This window comes from Scylla paramamosain, unplaced genomic scaffold (genome assembly GCF_035594125.1).
Source record: "Scylla paramamosain isolate STU-SP2022 unplaced genomic scaffold, ASM3559412v1 Contig25, whole genome shotgun sequence".
Taxonomy (NCBI): Eukaryota; Metazoa; Arthropoda; class Malacostraca; order Decapoda; family Portunidae; genus Scylla; species Scylla paramamosain.
Genome location: NW_026973690.1, coordinates 550,001 through 565,000, shown reverse-complemented (window position 1 = coordinate 565,000; position 15,000 = coordinate 550,001). Strand labels below are relative to the sequence as shown.

The following is a 15,000-nucleotide window of genomic DNA, read 5'->3' as shown; positions in this document are numbered from 1 at the left end:
AATACCGTATAATATTGACATCTTAAACTCCTCAATTAAACGATTGAACGATTGCTGCTTTCTCGAAGGCTCGGGATGTCAATGAAGTAATCTCCGGAGCTCTGGAAAGTATTATTATGCGTGGGTTTTGGTTTCTGAGGCTATAATCACATGAGTCTTGGCTCGTATAATTGCTTCTTTTAATTTCTTTGAGTTGGAATCCAGGAATGTCATGTTTGTTGTATTGTGTTTCCGAGAGTTGAATGCTTTTATGATTTAAGATATACATTTTTTTTTTTTTTTTTTTTTAAGTATGTGCTTAACATCAGTCCCCGATTTCAAAATATGCAAATGAAAGGAACAATAATCAGCTTCAGAAATAATAATTAATAACAGGAAGAAGTAATAATCAATTTAAAAAAATCGATATAAAAGATAACATTTCATACCAGAAAAAAATAATGATCAATATCAGGACCCGATTTCAAAACACACAAGTCAAAGAAATTACAAATAATTTCAGAAAATATAAAAAATAGAGAGTAGTCAGTATAAGAAATAATTAATATCGGAAACATCATTTAGTATCAGAGCCCGATTTCAAAATGCGCAAATGAAAGAAATAATAATACACGAGTAACACCTAATAAAAAAAAAACTATGCACAATACAAATGCTACACATGTACATGTGTAGTTTTATGTAAAAGGAGATAAAACGAAGTTTTTTTCCGAACCTTTTTATTATGTTGCATTTATTTGTTTATTTATTTATTAATTTATTGTTGCGCGTGATGTGGATCATGTCTGACTGTTATATCCACTGGAAGCATCAACAGAATGTGACGTCTGGCATAAACAATTACGTTCATGGAAAAAAGGGAACTGAACTGCAATTAAACCAAACTCTTTTTTATTTATTTATTTTATTTTTTTTTTTTTTGAGCGTGGCGTTGCATTGCATTTTCTTTTTTTTTTTTACTTTTTTACTTTTTTACTCTTTTTTTTTTTTTTTTCCTAGCGGGATGCGAGCGTCGGCACCTCATTCTTCCAATCTCGTTCATCTACATTTTACACGTTTTAAAACAAGGCCCGTGGCGGGAGTAATGGTGCTCAATTCCTCTCTTTTTTTTTCCTGCTTCATTCTCGCCTTACGGAAGCTGAACGATGGAACTGAAGCGACCGTATGTGGAATAATCCATCCATGCATCAGACACACCTGGAGTACTGCACGGGTATTCGTCTTTCCGATTGTTTTTTTATTAACTTTTCGTTTCCCTGTGAAATATTTTTGCTTCTGAAAAACATGTTGGTTTTGTATGTCAGGAATAGACGCAAAATATATAGGTCAGTATTTTTTTCCCCTGTTAAGTATTTTTGCTTCAGAAGAACTAGCTGATTTTGTGTTTCCAGGAATGTGTAGAATAGAAATACATAGGAAGTCAATAATTTTAACTCGTCAACAAGGGTATCTCCTGAAACACACACTGCTACCATTAAGCTGTGTACTAGAGAACCAGATAAAATTGAACAATCCATTAAAAAAAATATTGTAAGTCAGTAATGTTAGCCGTACAACAAGGGCATCTGCTGATCTGCATACAACTTCTACTACGTATTAGATGACCAGATAAAAGTGAGCAAGAATTCTCCCCATTCACCTCTCCCTTTTTTAACGGCACAAAATACAGGAGACAGTTAGAAGGGAACACCATAGAAATTTTCACTGTAAAGAATTAAAGTAGAGGAAGATTGTGAACTAGTTTGTTAGTGTTGATGATACGAGCAAGAGAACTGCTTCAGTAATGGAAATCAGGTGTTGGGTGGGGGCGGATAAAGATAAACCACACTTATTAACACTAATGCCTCTGATGTTTTCATTAATCTAGCAATAGCAACAGCAATCTAGTAATAGGAGTAAGAATGCCAATCTACTATCCATTGCAGCAATACCAATAACAGTGTAGTAATAACAATTGTGATAGCAGTCTAGTAATACTAATTACACTATAGTAATAGCAATAAGTAATATATAGTAGTATATAGTAATGGCAATAATTAATAGCAACAGGAATAGCAGCCCATTACGTTGCAACAATACCAATAGCAGTCCAATAATAGCAATAACAGGCTTGCAAGGATTCTCCACCACCAATAAGAAAAGAAAAATAACTTATAGAAATCCGACGTATGATCCGTGCAGTAAGTGAAAATATTCCTTGTGAGAGAACAAAGCGTTCCACAATTCGAGCCTGAGGTCTTTTCCACATCAAGACAAAACAACGTAGAGTTTGTGTCTGTGTACATCAAACGTAGCAGAGGAATGGAGAGATGAGGTAAGGTCTTCCCAAAGGCCCTGGAATAGACAGACATCCGACTGAGTTGAGTGGAGGAGGTTGGGGGAGAGGTCCTTATCCTGCCGAGGACTCGTAGAGGCTGACAATGATGATGATGCTCCTACGTGGCGGGACTGGCAAGAAATGTCCGGCTGGAGGAACCTGGAAAAGTTAAACTGGTAATTCAAATGTCCCAGTCGGTCCTGTGCTGAGTGGAGCGCCTGAGGGTCCTCGCCTGCAAAACTCAAAGGCTTAAAAGATTAAAGGTGAGCTTTGTGTAAAACAGCAGCTTAGCGTTTGTCTCTCTGCGTTTTTATTCGTATATTTTCTTTCCGCAGGCATCTGTACTTTCTGCATGAGAAGGAACAATAACTGTAAAACAGAGGTGAACAGAACAAAGCTCCCAGATTGCCGCTTTAGTAAAGAGAGAAAAAAAAAAGAGGGGGAAAGAGAAAGAGGGAAAAAAATCTGCTCCGAAGAGAGCATTGCCAATTAAGTATTCTAGACTTTGTGTCTCCCCTCCAGCCATGCCTCGCTATTACCGCGACTCGTGCAGGGACGAGAAATATGACATGATGATGTGCTTAGGTGTGAACGAGAAGACTCAATTGATGGCAAGGTAGGAGGGAGGTAGAGGAATAGTCGTCTCTCTCTCTCTCTCTCTCTCTCTCTCTCTCTCTCTCTCTCTCTCTCTCTCTCTCTCTCTTGCTGTTTACTAATATACCATAAAGCGGGAATAGAGGAAGAAAAAGCGGGAACTACACACGCGAAAATAGGCGATCGCCAAACTTGCCAAGGGATCGTTTCCTTCAGAGAATTATTATAACTTAACAACACAAGAAGAAACTTTAGCTAAGTACTAACTTGGGTGTGTTTGCAATAGCAACTCTCCTGTACAACATTATGCCAAAGACCTTTGAAACTAGAGGTAAGAGGCTAAACATTATAAATAACTCGGAACGAGGATGCGGGACCAGGAGGAGGAGATGGAGGCGGCGGCGGACTGCGCAGTGGGTGAACGCGTGGTGCCATGTGATCCAGTATCACGCGTAAGCATTGTGTGTGTGTGTGTGTGTGTGTGTGTGTGTGTGTGTGTGTGTCGTGCTGTAACTTTATAAGTATTTACATTCATTCAAGTTCAACATGAATTTTCTTGACGCAGGTGAGTGCATGGGATGTCGGAGTATCATAATATTTTCTCGTGAGCTTTGACAGGAGAGAGAAGGAGGAGAAACATGTATTTGAAAAACTAGAAAGGCTCGGTTGCCCATTGGCCGAGCGGGAGGGACGGATGCTCACTTTTCAAGGAAATCAGAGTCGGACAGACCTTGACCAAATAGCGTTATGGGTACTGTTCTCTTCTTTAATAGTCAAAATAAAATGTCATGTTTTTGTAACAAGCCCCGTGAACGACGTGTGAGGCAAATATTGTTGGGCGCCCCCGAAGATAACTTAAAGGCGGGTGTAGCATATGCAGGCAGGCACACAAAGCACGGATCCTATCGTCTGAAGTAGGTAAAGAAAGCCAGGCAAACATACATTCAAAGGCACCTACATTCGTGAAGGTTAAGATGTCTATAAGAGATTAGCGACATTTTTTAAATTCCTAGACGTAGGCTTTAATTAAATACCCCTTGTCGGCCACGTTTCTGAGTGCTAGGAGGGAGGGAGGGAGGGGGAGGTAGTGAAAGGAACAAGTCTTCATGTAATTGTTTTAACTCCATCTGAGGTTCGTTACCAAACAGAACGTGTTAGGGAAACATTTCTCTTCACGCTGGCCTTCTCTCATCCAGGTGCACACTAACCCACACTGCTGCCGGCCTCGCGCGCACACACACACACACACACACACACACACACACACACACATCAAAGGCTCGCATGGTGCACATGAGTTAATGGTTTCAGGTTAAACACACGTAACGTTTTTTTTGCATTCGTTGATGTGAAGTGTCAGCGTTAACTGCTGTTAAGTGCCTCAGATAGATCCGTGAAAGGCTATGTAAGTACTGGACGGGAGGCGCGGGGCATGGTGGGAGGAGGGGGAGAGGGGGATGGTAGGTGGCGCTTCATCTGCCCACCCCAGCACCTCTCCTAACTAGGGCACTGGGCCTAGCAAAAGGGACAGGGGAAAGGGGAGACGAGTAGCACGTAGTAGCTTGTTGGGCAGTTATAAGTAAATAATTTGCTATGAAATATGCAGAGTTGGATCTTACATTATGAATCCTGGTATAACGTTGACAACACACACGCAAGCGTCATATTGTATATATTTCTCTGAATGAGAACATCAAACTAGAGGAGAGATCTGTGACATTAAACCAGAGGGGATCTATGACATCAGGACTTCACATTCCTGCCTGCCTCGTTTTCGTCTTTCAGGAGACCGTGTAACCCAAACATTTAACTTTTTATATAGTCTTTGTGTGTACCCCTTCCACTCACTTCTGCTGAGTGAGAGAGCTGCGCAGGGCTGTGAGGGTATTACAAATTAAACTGGTTCTCGTAGGAAAATAAAGTTGCTGCCCTCCTCCTCTGGGCTTTTGTGTTGCTGTGCCGCCATGCATTTATGTAGATGTCTTTATGCCACATGTAGACTTAGACTGCTTTCCCTTCCTCTCCTCTGTGCATGCTTAATCTTATGTTTGTCTTCTATCAAGGATAATCAGTTGTAGATTATTTTACAGCACATGCGTTGTATTTACCTGTGACGTTTATATGCAACGCCAGCGCGAAATTGGCAGTCATTGTGATGCAAGGCAATGTTTCACAAATCCCAGGCACCTTTCTGTTGTTTCGACATTTTTCCTGGAATGCATGTTTTAATTGTTGAACCTTTTGCGAGCCTGCCAGGATGTAACCATATAACAATCTCCTTTCTTTTTTTTTTTTTTTCTAAATTAAAACGTTCCTTTATTACTGAACAGCACGCAGGCTGCACGACTGTATTTATGTGCGCTGTTTTAACGAATAACCCAAACAGGAAGTTGCAGGACAAGTGTGCACCACATTAGCACACGCGAGATTCAGCACGTAAAGAAAGTGACGCAGGAACACCGCAGCAAACAGTTGGTTATGCCCCCACGTGGTAGTGTGGTGCCTTTTCTGTCCTGAAATCAAATTCCACTCCTTGCTTAAAACGGCGGCCACATACAGCTGCAGCGGATACGACCTCGGTCAAGGCCGCTACCCAGCAAGCTGGCCTAAGTGAGCGGGCAGCCTGCCAGAAACTCCCATTAAACTATTTACTGGTCTTAATGCGTTTTCAAAGCATGGGCGACGGCATTATGAGCAGGGTGGCCTGAGGCACAGGGAGGTGGCTGAGCCGCTTTAAATGAGTTATTATAAAGCAGCGAAACTAAATTGTAGTTAAGTAAAATTTTACTCAGGAAGTCATTGAAGAAACTATGAGTAAGTGTGTAAGTTTGAACAGTAGACAGCTGCCCGTCCCTTGTGGATTCTTCAGATCGTTTCTTAGGACAGTTTGTGACAGTCCCAGATTGGTTCATTAATACAAGCGGGACAAGTGCGTACAAGATACAGTCACTCATTAATTATTGAGACTCTTTATTTATTATTTATTCAGTGTTGAATTTGTGATGCCCCTCGTGCAGGTGTTCCGGGTGAGGAGACACGCGAGCTTCCTAATTCCTGTTAAGGTTTTTCCGACTTAGGATAAATATAGTAAGGTTGGTAATCGGTGCGTGGGAAATGAATGCAATGATTGTGATGATTGTTTTCTGGACGGAATGAGAGGAAAAGTTTGTTGTGTTCCCAAAGTTGTATTGCAGCTTGGCCTTCAGCTTCCCCTCCCCCCCTCCTTGGTCCTTGTATGAGTGGCGCACCAGAGTGATTTTGCCTTAACGCAGGGACAGAATGTGACTTCGATTGCGGCACACCTTTTATAGACATTTGCGTTCGTACTGCAGTATCTTACGTAGTTCTGTTGCCAAGAAGAGACAAAATTAATCTGCTCCCATTTTTCTGCGTGTACATGCAAACAATTTATTGCCACTACTTTCATGGCTGATTGATGAGATGGTAAATATTTGTTTTAGCTTTAATCATGCATAATTTTATCACATTTAAACTATTTATTGCAGTACTTTGAATATTAAAGAAAGACCACAGCAATCAAAGGGTTAAGCAATCATATGTAAAATATATCTGTTAACACTACTTCCAGGGTTGTTTCGAGGGATGGTAACTTTAGCTTTCGCCATGCATAATCTCAACCATTTATTACAGTGAATATTAACAGCAAAACGTTAAGCAATTTTCTACGAAAGGTATCCTCTTATCACTGCTTTCAGAATTGATTTGAGAGATGGCAAACGCTCTCTCTACCGTTCGCCTTGCATGATTTCAGCTTTTTTTTTTTTTTTTTTTTTTTTTGCAGTGCTCTGAGTATTAAAGAACAGCCATATCAAACAAAACGTTGAATATTCTTTTACCACTACTTTTAGGACAAATTTGAGGGATGGCAGTTACTTGTTCTACCATACTTAATTCCATCGGCAATATAGCGAAACGTCACTAGTCCTGAGTACATAATAGCATTACATTACTTAGGATCAAACTGCGCGAGAGACGATGAATATTCACGTTACCTCCGGCCATGTGTTATTCCCTCACCTTGGGTACAGAATAGTTAAGTACTATTCGGAGACAAGCAGTCAGTGTCGCCTTGCGAAAATGATTGCCAGCTCCTGATGTGCCTTTCATTTTTATAATTTAGATTCTTTAGAGAGGTGTAATTAAGAAGGGATCTAATAGAGGCCTTAAAAGTGTTATTGGTGATATAACGAGTAACATAAGCAGAATTTTTAGGGTCAGTAATCAGAAAAGGACAAAAAATAATGGGTCCAAGATTGATCAAGTTAGATTTAGAAAAGCGATAGGAAGAAATTAGATCTTTAACAAAATCGTAGATGATTGGAATAGATTTGATAATCAGATTTTAAGTGCTGAGTCGTTAGGGGGGTTGAAGAGATGATCAGACAAGTTTACGAATGAGGATGATTGGTGGAAATAAATAGGTGCTTCTTGCAGGGAGTGACACGTGTAGGCTTCTCTTATTTTCTTATGTTATTATCTCATTTCATGTCCAGCCGCATAACCAGGTAGTTTGGCTGAGGGAGGCAGAATTGTTCGAACTTTACTATCAAATTATCTTGTAAATAAATAAAGTAAATACAAATAAATATCGTGAATTGTGTGTGTGTGTGTGTGTGTGTAATAATAATAATAATAATAATAAACGGTTTATTATTTAGGCAGTTGACAAACTGAAAATGTACATAGGGGATGGGGAAAAACTTAACATTAATCCTAAAGGTAAGTCTAATCTAGGAGGGAAATACTATTGATTGATGGCTCGCACCATGGTGGGAATCGCACTGAGTCTGTACCGGTCCGTGCGCGGCGCCTTCAGGGGCGTTATTTTGTTGTGGTGTCTGGTGGCACGGACAGGGCGAGGCGCGTCGGGCGGCAGCATGTTTCTGAGACGCGGATGATGCAGTAGTCCCCTCCCAAACTTCTCCAGAGCCTCTCGGTGCCTGGTGGATATTCTGGACAGACTCAGGGTGGCCAGGGTTTCTTCATAGGTGGTGTATGCAGGGCCAAGGATGACCCTGCACGCCCTTTTCTGCACACTCTCTAGCTGTAGCTGTTGAGTGTGTGTGAGGGAGGAGGACCACGCTGGGGAGGCGTACATGAGTTTGGGGAGGATGAAGGTAAGGTACACCCCCCTTAACTCATCTGTCGGCGTCCCCAGCGACCTGAGTCTGCGCAGCATGTACAGCCTGTAGGTAGCTGATCTCACGGTGCTGGCGACATGCTGCTTCCAGGTCAGCTGGTCGTCCACCAGTGTGTGTGTGTGTGTGTGTGTGTGTGTGTGTGTGTGTGTGTGTGTGTGTGTGTGTGTACTTTGTAATATTCTTAATGTTATATTGGTTACACAAATGAGGGAATACAGGATGAGGAAAGAAATATTTTCCTCTCTCTGAAGCTTTGATAAGCTCTAATTGCTTTGGCGTCCCCCACCAAAAAATAAATAAATAAATAAAATAAATAAAATAAATAAATAAATAAATAAATAAATAAATAAATAATAATAAGACGGTCTGGAACAAGTTTGCGGTACACTTACAAAAGACATCAGTGGTTGCATAAGAAATGAGTGAGAAGTTCAAGCCTTTTAGTATCTGGAGGGCCATATTCTCTCAGTGAAATCATTCAGGGTTAGTTCAGTGAAGAAATATCTTTATACTGCTATTCGTCATCTAAGAGTTAAATAACACTCAATTGCCTAAGAGTTTAACATGAAATTATTTAAAACCGTAATCTTACTGACACATATTTCGTGATGATGAAGACTGAAAAGTTTGCCTCTGACCTGTTGAAAGCCTTGATAGGGGAGAGCGGGGCTAGTTGCATCAAATTTTACATTTCCTTCTACAGAATTGTGTATAATTCATTCAAGTGAAATTCAGTTGTCGTATATAAATATGCTAGACCTCATCATCAAGTTCACATGCGTATATATTAATGAAAATCATTTCTTATATACTTAATTTTGATATATATCTAAAAAAATATTTGATGCAACTTATCCCATCTGCGGGGCAAGTTGCATCAGTATGAGGGGCAAGTTGCATCATAAACAAACTATAACTTTTGAGAGTTTATTTAAGTGATAAGAAAATAGAAATCCACAATAAACTGAACCGATGAACCTTAAATTTATTCATCATCAGATTCACAGTTATGACAAATATAATATAAAATTATACCTCCATCTGTTCCCAAACATTCCTCATGAGACCATCCTCTGCATGTACTACATTGAATCCATTTCTCCCGGGGCCTGCTATTGGAATATGGTTCTACACAAATCAGACAATACCAGTCTTCGTCGTCTGAGCTGGATATGTCGTACTTTTCAACAGGTTTTTTGGATCGAACTTTGTGTAAAAACTCCTGCTTCCTTTTCTTGGTGGCTTTCTTTTCTTTGACATCATTCTTTTTGTTTTTTTTCTTAATGGCTTCAGCAAACAGAGCATTTCTTTCAGGTGTGTCTGTTAATATGGCACTTTTACGTGCTTTTCTGCCTGTATTACATTTCTTTTTCCGAGGTGTTGCTTTTGGATGTGGCATGATTTTTTCTGGGCAAAGGGAAGACTCACCAACATTTGCAGTTTCAACTTGATCAGTAATGAAAGAAGCTACTGCTGGTTGTGGTCCTACTGCAGTTGAAGTGGAAGGAAGGGGTTCACTGGCTGTAGAAGAGGAAGGATGGGGTTCCATTGATGCAGAAGTGGAAGAAAACCAATGTTCATCTACCGATTTTGAAACCTCTGAGACATCTTGTATTGCTTTGGCCGCATCCTGTTCACATTGCTGCCTCACTGGGCGATCCGTTACTGAAGAGGGAGCAAACTCCCAGTCATCAAAGATATTTGTATTCAAAGGACTGATGCCGCTGACTTTAAAGCCACTCGTGATGTTAATGGGAGTTGAAGCTCTCAGAAAAGCTTTTTTTACTTGAGAAGGAATGTCGTAAATGGTCATTCTTTTTCCAGGATTACTCCGTAACCAGTCATTCTGAGCTGAACTCAGGTAACGCTTGAAAGGTCCATAAACTGACCTATCTAAGGGCTGCAACTTGTGGGAGCAGTGTGGAGGAAATGACAGCAAAACCACTCCATTTTCCTTGCATAATGTGATAACATCATAGTTAACATGAGATTGGTGATTATCTAGCAACAGCAAGATAGGTTTCTCGACAGTTGCTTTTGTATGCTTAATGAAATGCTTCATAAACAGTAAGAAGTTATCCTGTGTCATCCATCCAGAAGGGTGACAGGCTCCAATTGATCCTTCTGTGCCATCCCTTATGAAATGATCATGGTAGTTTTTCCGTGGAAATATCAACATGGGAGGAACAGACCCTCCAATGGCACTGACAGCAACACAAAATGTAACAAGTTGTCCTCTCTCAGCTGAGGTAAGAGAGCCAACTTGCTTTGTGCCCTTAACTGCTACCACTGCACGAGGTTTCTGAACAGTTGTCACTCCACTTTCATCAGCATTCCATATGTCTTGAGGTTCAAATTTATACTTATCCATGAGAGAAGAAAGCTTGGAGAAAAATAACTCTACATTATGCTTGTTGAAACTTGTAGCTCTGGACAAACTTGTCGCTTCAGGTTGTCTAATTGAGAGTTCTTGTCCATGTCGCTTCATGAAACCTGAAAACCAGTCTTTTCCAGCATATTTATCATTGCGCCAATTATCAGGCATTTCTATCTTTGCTTCATTGGCGCATTTGAAAGCCAGTTCCTTGACTTCTCTCGGAGAAAGACCAAAATAAATTGCTGCTGCTGTTTTCAGATAGGATACTAATTCTTCTTCCTGCTCACATGTAAATACTTGTCTTGGTTTGGCATATCCTACATGTGTATTGTTTTAAGCAGTGTTGCCAGAGGTTTTGTGAATAAATCGTTGTAAGGTTGAGTAGTGGACACCAAACAGTTGTGCGGACTCTCTCACTGATTTATTCTTATTTCGAACAAAATCAGCAGCCTCCTGCATTAGTTGGGGTGTTGCTGACCCACGTTCAGTCTTTCTTTTGTAGTTCAGAACCCTTTCTGAAATAAATAAAACGAGTTGAATGCATAAGAATAGTCTATAATAATGAAATAAATTTACTAATGGGGCAAGTCGAATCATGATTCAACTTGCCCCGTCACGAATGATTCAACTTGCCCCCTCACAGCAACCAAAATTTGATCGCCAGCTAAATATATACTAACGGTCATTCTAATGCAAATTTGTAAGAGAAATAATTGCATATAGTACAGAATTATATAGCTATTTTCAAAACACTGTTACTAATATATATATATATATATATATATATATATATATATATATATATATATATATATATGAGGTACAAGAAAAATTGTGAAATCGAAAAAAATTACTTACCAAGGCCGAAATCAGTAAATTTCTCATAAATTCAAGGGCACTTGCGCAATCCACCTCCCTCTGCCGCAGCGATGTCCGCACTGACCAACACACGTTTTGAACCGCCTGTCACCCTAATGCAGCCGCTGAGTTGCCAGTTATGCTCACTGATGCAACTTACCCGCGATGCAACTAGCCCCGCTCTCCCCTACCTCATTTGCTTTCATTTATATTTCAGCATCTTCCTCTTACTAAGATTACTGTGGGGTATGTTTTTCTGTTCCCTTTGAGTCGTGTCTTTTCTTACGAGAGTGTTTAGGGGAGGATCTGAGGATTTTGCTTTGAATTTAAGGTTTGTGCCTAGCATACGTAATGCTATTATCTATTGTAGTGAGATTATATACCGAAATTTTTTATTTATTTATTGTATTTATTGTCAGTGGAAGTTGATGTAAAAGAAGGAAATTTACAATAGTTTCATGCGTACTCTCAAAAGAACTGGATTGAGAGAGAGAGAGAGAGAGAGAGAGAGAGAGAGAGAGAGAGAGAGAGAGAGAGAGAGAGAGAGAGAGGATATGAAAGAAAGGTTTAGGACAAGTATAGTTGGCTGTGGTTTTTTCTCCCATTTCACTGTGTTGACCTAGGAGGGAGGGCTCAGGGAGGCAGGAGGGGAGGCGTGTGTTGTGTCTGAAAGCAGCGGAGGAGGAGGCGAGTGAGCCCACGAATCACTGGTTTTGGGAGGAACCATCCTTGTGGCTAGCACCTGTCGCTGTGCCTCCTGCTACAACGCCCACCCGCGGCTGAAGGAGTCTTAGCATAATATTGTTTTGCCGAAGAACTGAAGCGCTCCGCCTCGCCTGAAACTTTCCCTACAGTTCTTGGTAATGTTCGCTCTTATTTCGTCTTCTTAACGGGATCCGGGAAGTTTTAAGTGGCTTGTATTGATTGTTTGCTCAACTTCTGGTGCTCGGTAATTATTTTTATGGGATTGAAATCATTGCCTCGTTACTGGTGTTGGTGTTTGCGCTGGTGTCTTGGTGTGGTGGTGGTATGTGTGTGTGTGTGTGTGTGTGTGTGTGTGTGTGTGTGTGTGTGGGCTTGACATTTTTCATGCTCCCAGAATGCTTGTGTTGTCCTTGTTTCGTTTTCTTGCATTCTCTAAGTTTGGTATTTATAAGTTCTCTTTTGGTGTCCTTTCGTTTTTGTCATGTCTCTCTCTCTCTCTCTCTCTCTCTCTCTCTCTCTCTCTCTCTCTCTCTCTCTCTCTCTCTCTCTCTCTCTCTCTCTCTCATTCCACCTTCTCGATTTTTATTCGTTTTTGCTTTAAGTCGTTTAATCTCTTTCGTCGCTTTCATCGTCGTCGTCGTCGTCGTCGTCGTTGTCCTCCTCCTCTTCCTCCTCTTCCTCCTCCTCCTCCTCCTCCTCCTCCTCCTCCTCCTCCTCCTCCTCCTCCTCCTCCTCCTCCTCCTCCTCCTCCTCTACTTCTTTTTCTTTCTTCTCATCCTTCTACATATTTTCTTATCCTAACTTAACATCAATAGTGAAGATCTATTTACAGATTAGAGTATTAACTTCTTAAACAGTCCATTATGTTGTGAACCAATAGACTCCTTTACAAGCCCTTGTTTTGTTTCCTGTTTTCTTCATTCTCATTCTCCTGCTACTATTCCTGCATCTGGCTATCATAGGAGTCATCTTCCTCCTCGTCGTTTCCTTCTCCCTTCTCGTGTTCCTCCCGCGACGGTGCCTCCACCCTGGTCTGGCCAAGTAACTGTCGGAGACCCGTCAGTCACCGTCGTCTCTGTTGTGCCAGAGACGTGTCTTAAGCCTCTCCTCCTCTTCCTCCTCCTCCTCCTGGTGTTGCTTCCCTATTCTCTTCCCTCTTGCGGTCTCTCCTTTCTTTTCTCTTGCACATCCCAGCATCTCTTCCTCCCTCCGATCTTTCCCGCATCCTCAGCTGCTGAGCCGCGCCAGGCACTGCTACTTTACTTGGTCTTGCGGTACGACCAGCGATAAGGCCGAGGCCACTTTTACTTTCGCTTCATGGAGACGAAAGGAGGCGATCCGGTCTGACGGGAAGAGGTCAGAGGAGCCTTGCAGGGGCTTGCTGGCGGCGGGTCTGCTGCGGCGGAGGTCTGGCGGCAACGAACGACTTGACGCCTTCACTGGTGACCATCAGAAGACATTCAGACCAAGCGTGGACTATTTATAGAGTATCCAAGCATCCTGAATCTGGCCTTTTTGTACGTACAGCCAATCAGATGTTTTGAAAAGGCTTAGATGCGTACGGTAGCTGTCCAGCATAGCCAGAACCACACCAAGGGGAGGAAATTATTAGGGCTACTGAATTTCTAATAAGAGTATGGCGGAATATACAGAAGATAGATTGGAGGCGACAGGAAACGTTAATTTAATTTTCAACAAACATCGCCACCTTTCCCCAGAGGCTCCAGATTTGATTCTGGATACTTGAATTTCGCCGCTGGGAATGACGTAGATGCGTGCACTCTTTCTGACAGTTCTGAAAGCTCCCTGTGGCCGTTCACTTATTGCCGTAGCTTTCTGCTCGAGAGCGCCTTAGGAAAAATCCATGGAAATCTTGGTTTCTTCTAAATTTTTTGCTTTATGTATCTGCTGTTGCCGGGACGCTGCCGATATCGAGAGACATTCTGGACATGAGATATATGTAGAGCAAAGAAAACGGCTGTGAGGTCAGACTGCGTTCACACTCATAACTCGTCTTAAAGTTCCTGTGTCTTGTCCGCCCTCACGCTGCACCATTGCCACCATCCGCACACCACTATACGCTATCTTCACCGCTCCACACCATCCCCACCACCACTCCAAGCCATCACCACCACTCCACGCCATTACCACCACTCCATACCATCCCCACTACCATCCCACGCCATCACCACCACTCCACAACTTCACCACCACCACCCCACCATTCATATCATCCCCACCACCACTACACCACCACCACTCAACACCAAGCCTGCCACTACACCATTCTCACATGTCACCATACACTGTTCCAACCATAGAACACCATCCTCACCATCACACCACAGCCATTCTTGTCAACACACGCACAATACATACTCCAAACCATTACATACGTACACCATACAACTTCACCACCGCCACTCATCATTCTCCATGGTATTGTGTAATCACCATCACCCATCATCGTTACTACCATCACACCGTCATTATCACTACACTTAACAGCATATTCCACCACACACATTCTCCACCGCACATCACCCGGTAAGAAGGGAAAAAAGTGGTATAATCATCTCAGCACAGACGTGGGACAAAATAGTCACTTAAGAGAAGATTAGTATTAGCACTTTTGCGCTAATTAAAAAAAAGTGGAAGTGAATTTTTTTTTTCTTTTGTACAGCATGCCATTTTGTTTCTATACCGAGATGCTGTACTTGTTTGTACCCTTTTATTATTATTATTTTGATTATTATTATTATTATTATTATTATTATTATTATTATTATTATTGTTATTACCTCCGTTGCTACTGCTACTACTACTACTACGACTACAACTACTACTACTACTACTACTACTACTAATAATAATAATAATAATAATAATGTTGTAGCTCAGGTTTATGATTTTCTTTTTGTTCTTGTGATAGTAGTAGTTAGTAGTGGTAGTACTATTAGTAGTAGAAGTAGTAGCAGCAATGGCAG

The 15,000-nt window shown here is 41.4% G+C and overlaps 1 long non-coding RNA gene across 1 annotated transcript in view; it reads left to right on the top strand.

Annotated features, from left to right (window-relative positions):
• The first annotated feature begins 3,389 nt into the window (after positions 1-3,389).
• Positions 3,390-15,000, top strand: part of LOC135097576 (uncharacterized) — a 17,228-nt gene continuing 5,617 nt past the window's right edge. The window contains exon 1 of the long non-coding RNA XR_010265820.1: positions 3,390-3,476. This is a non-coding gene — a long non-coding RNA (uncharacterized LOC135097576). The remainder of the gene's footprint in view (positions 3,477-15,000) is intronic.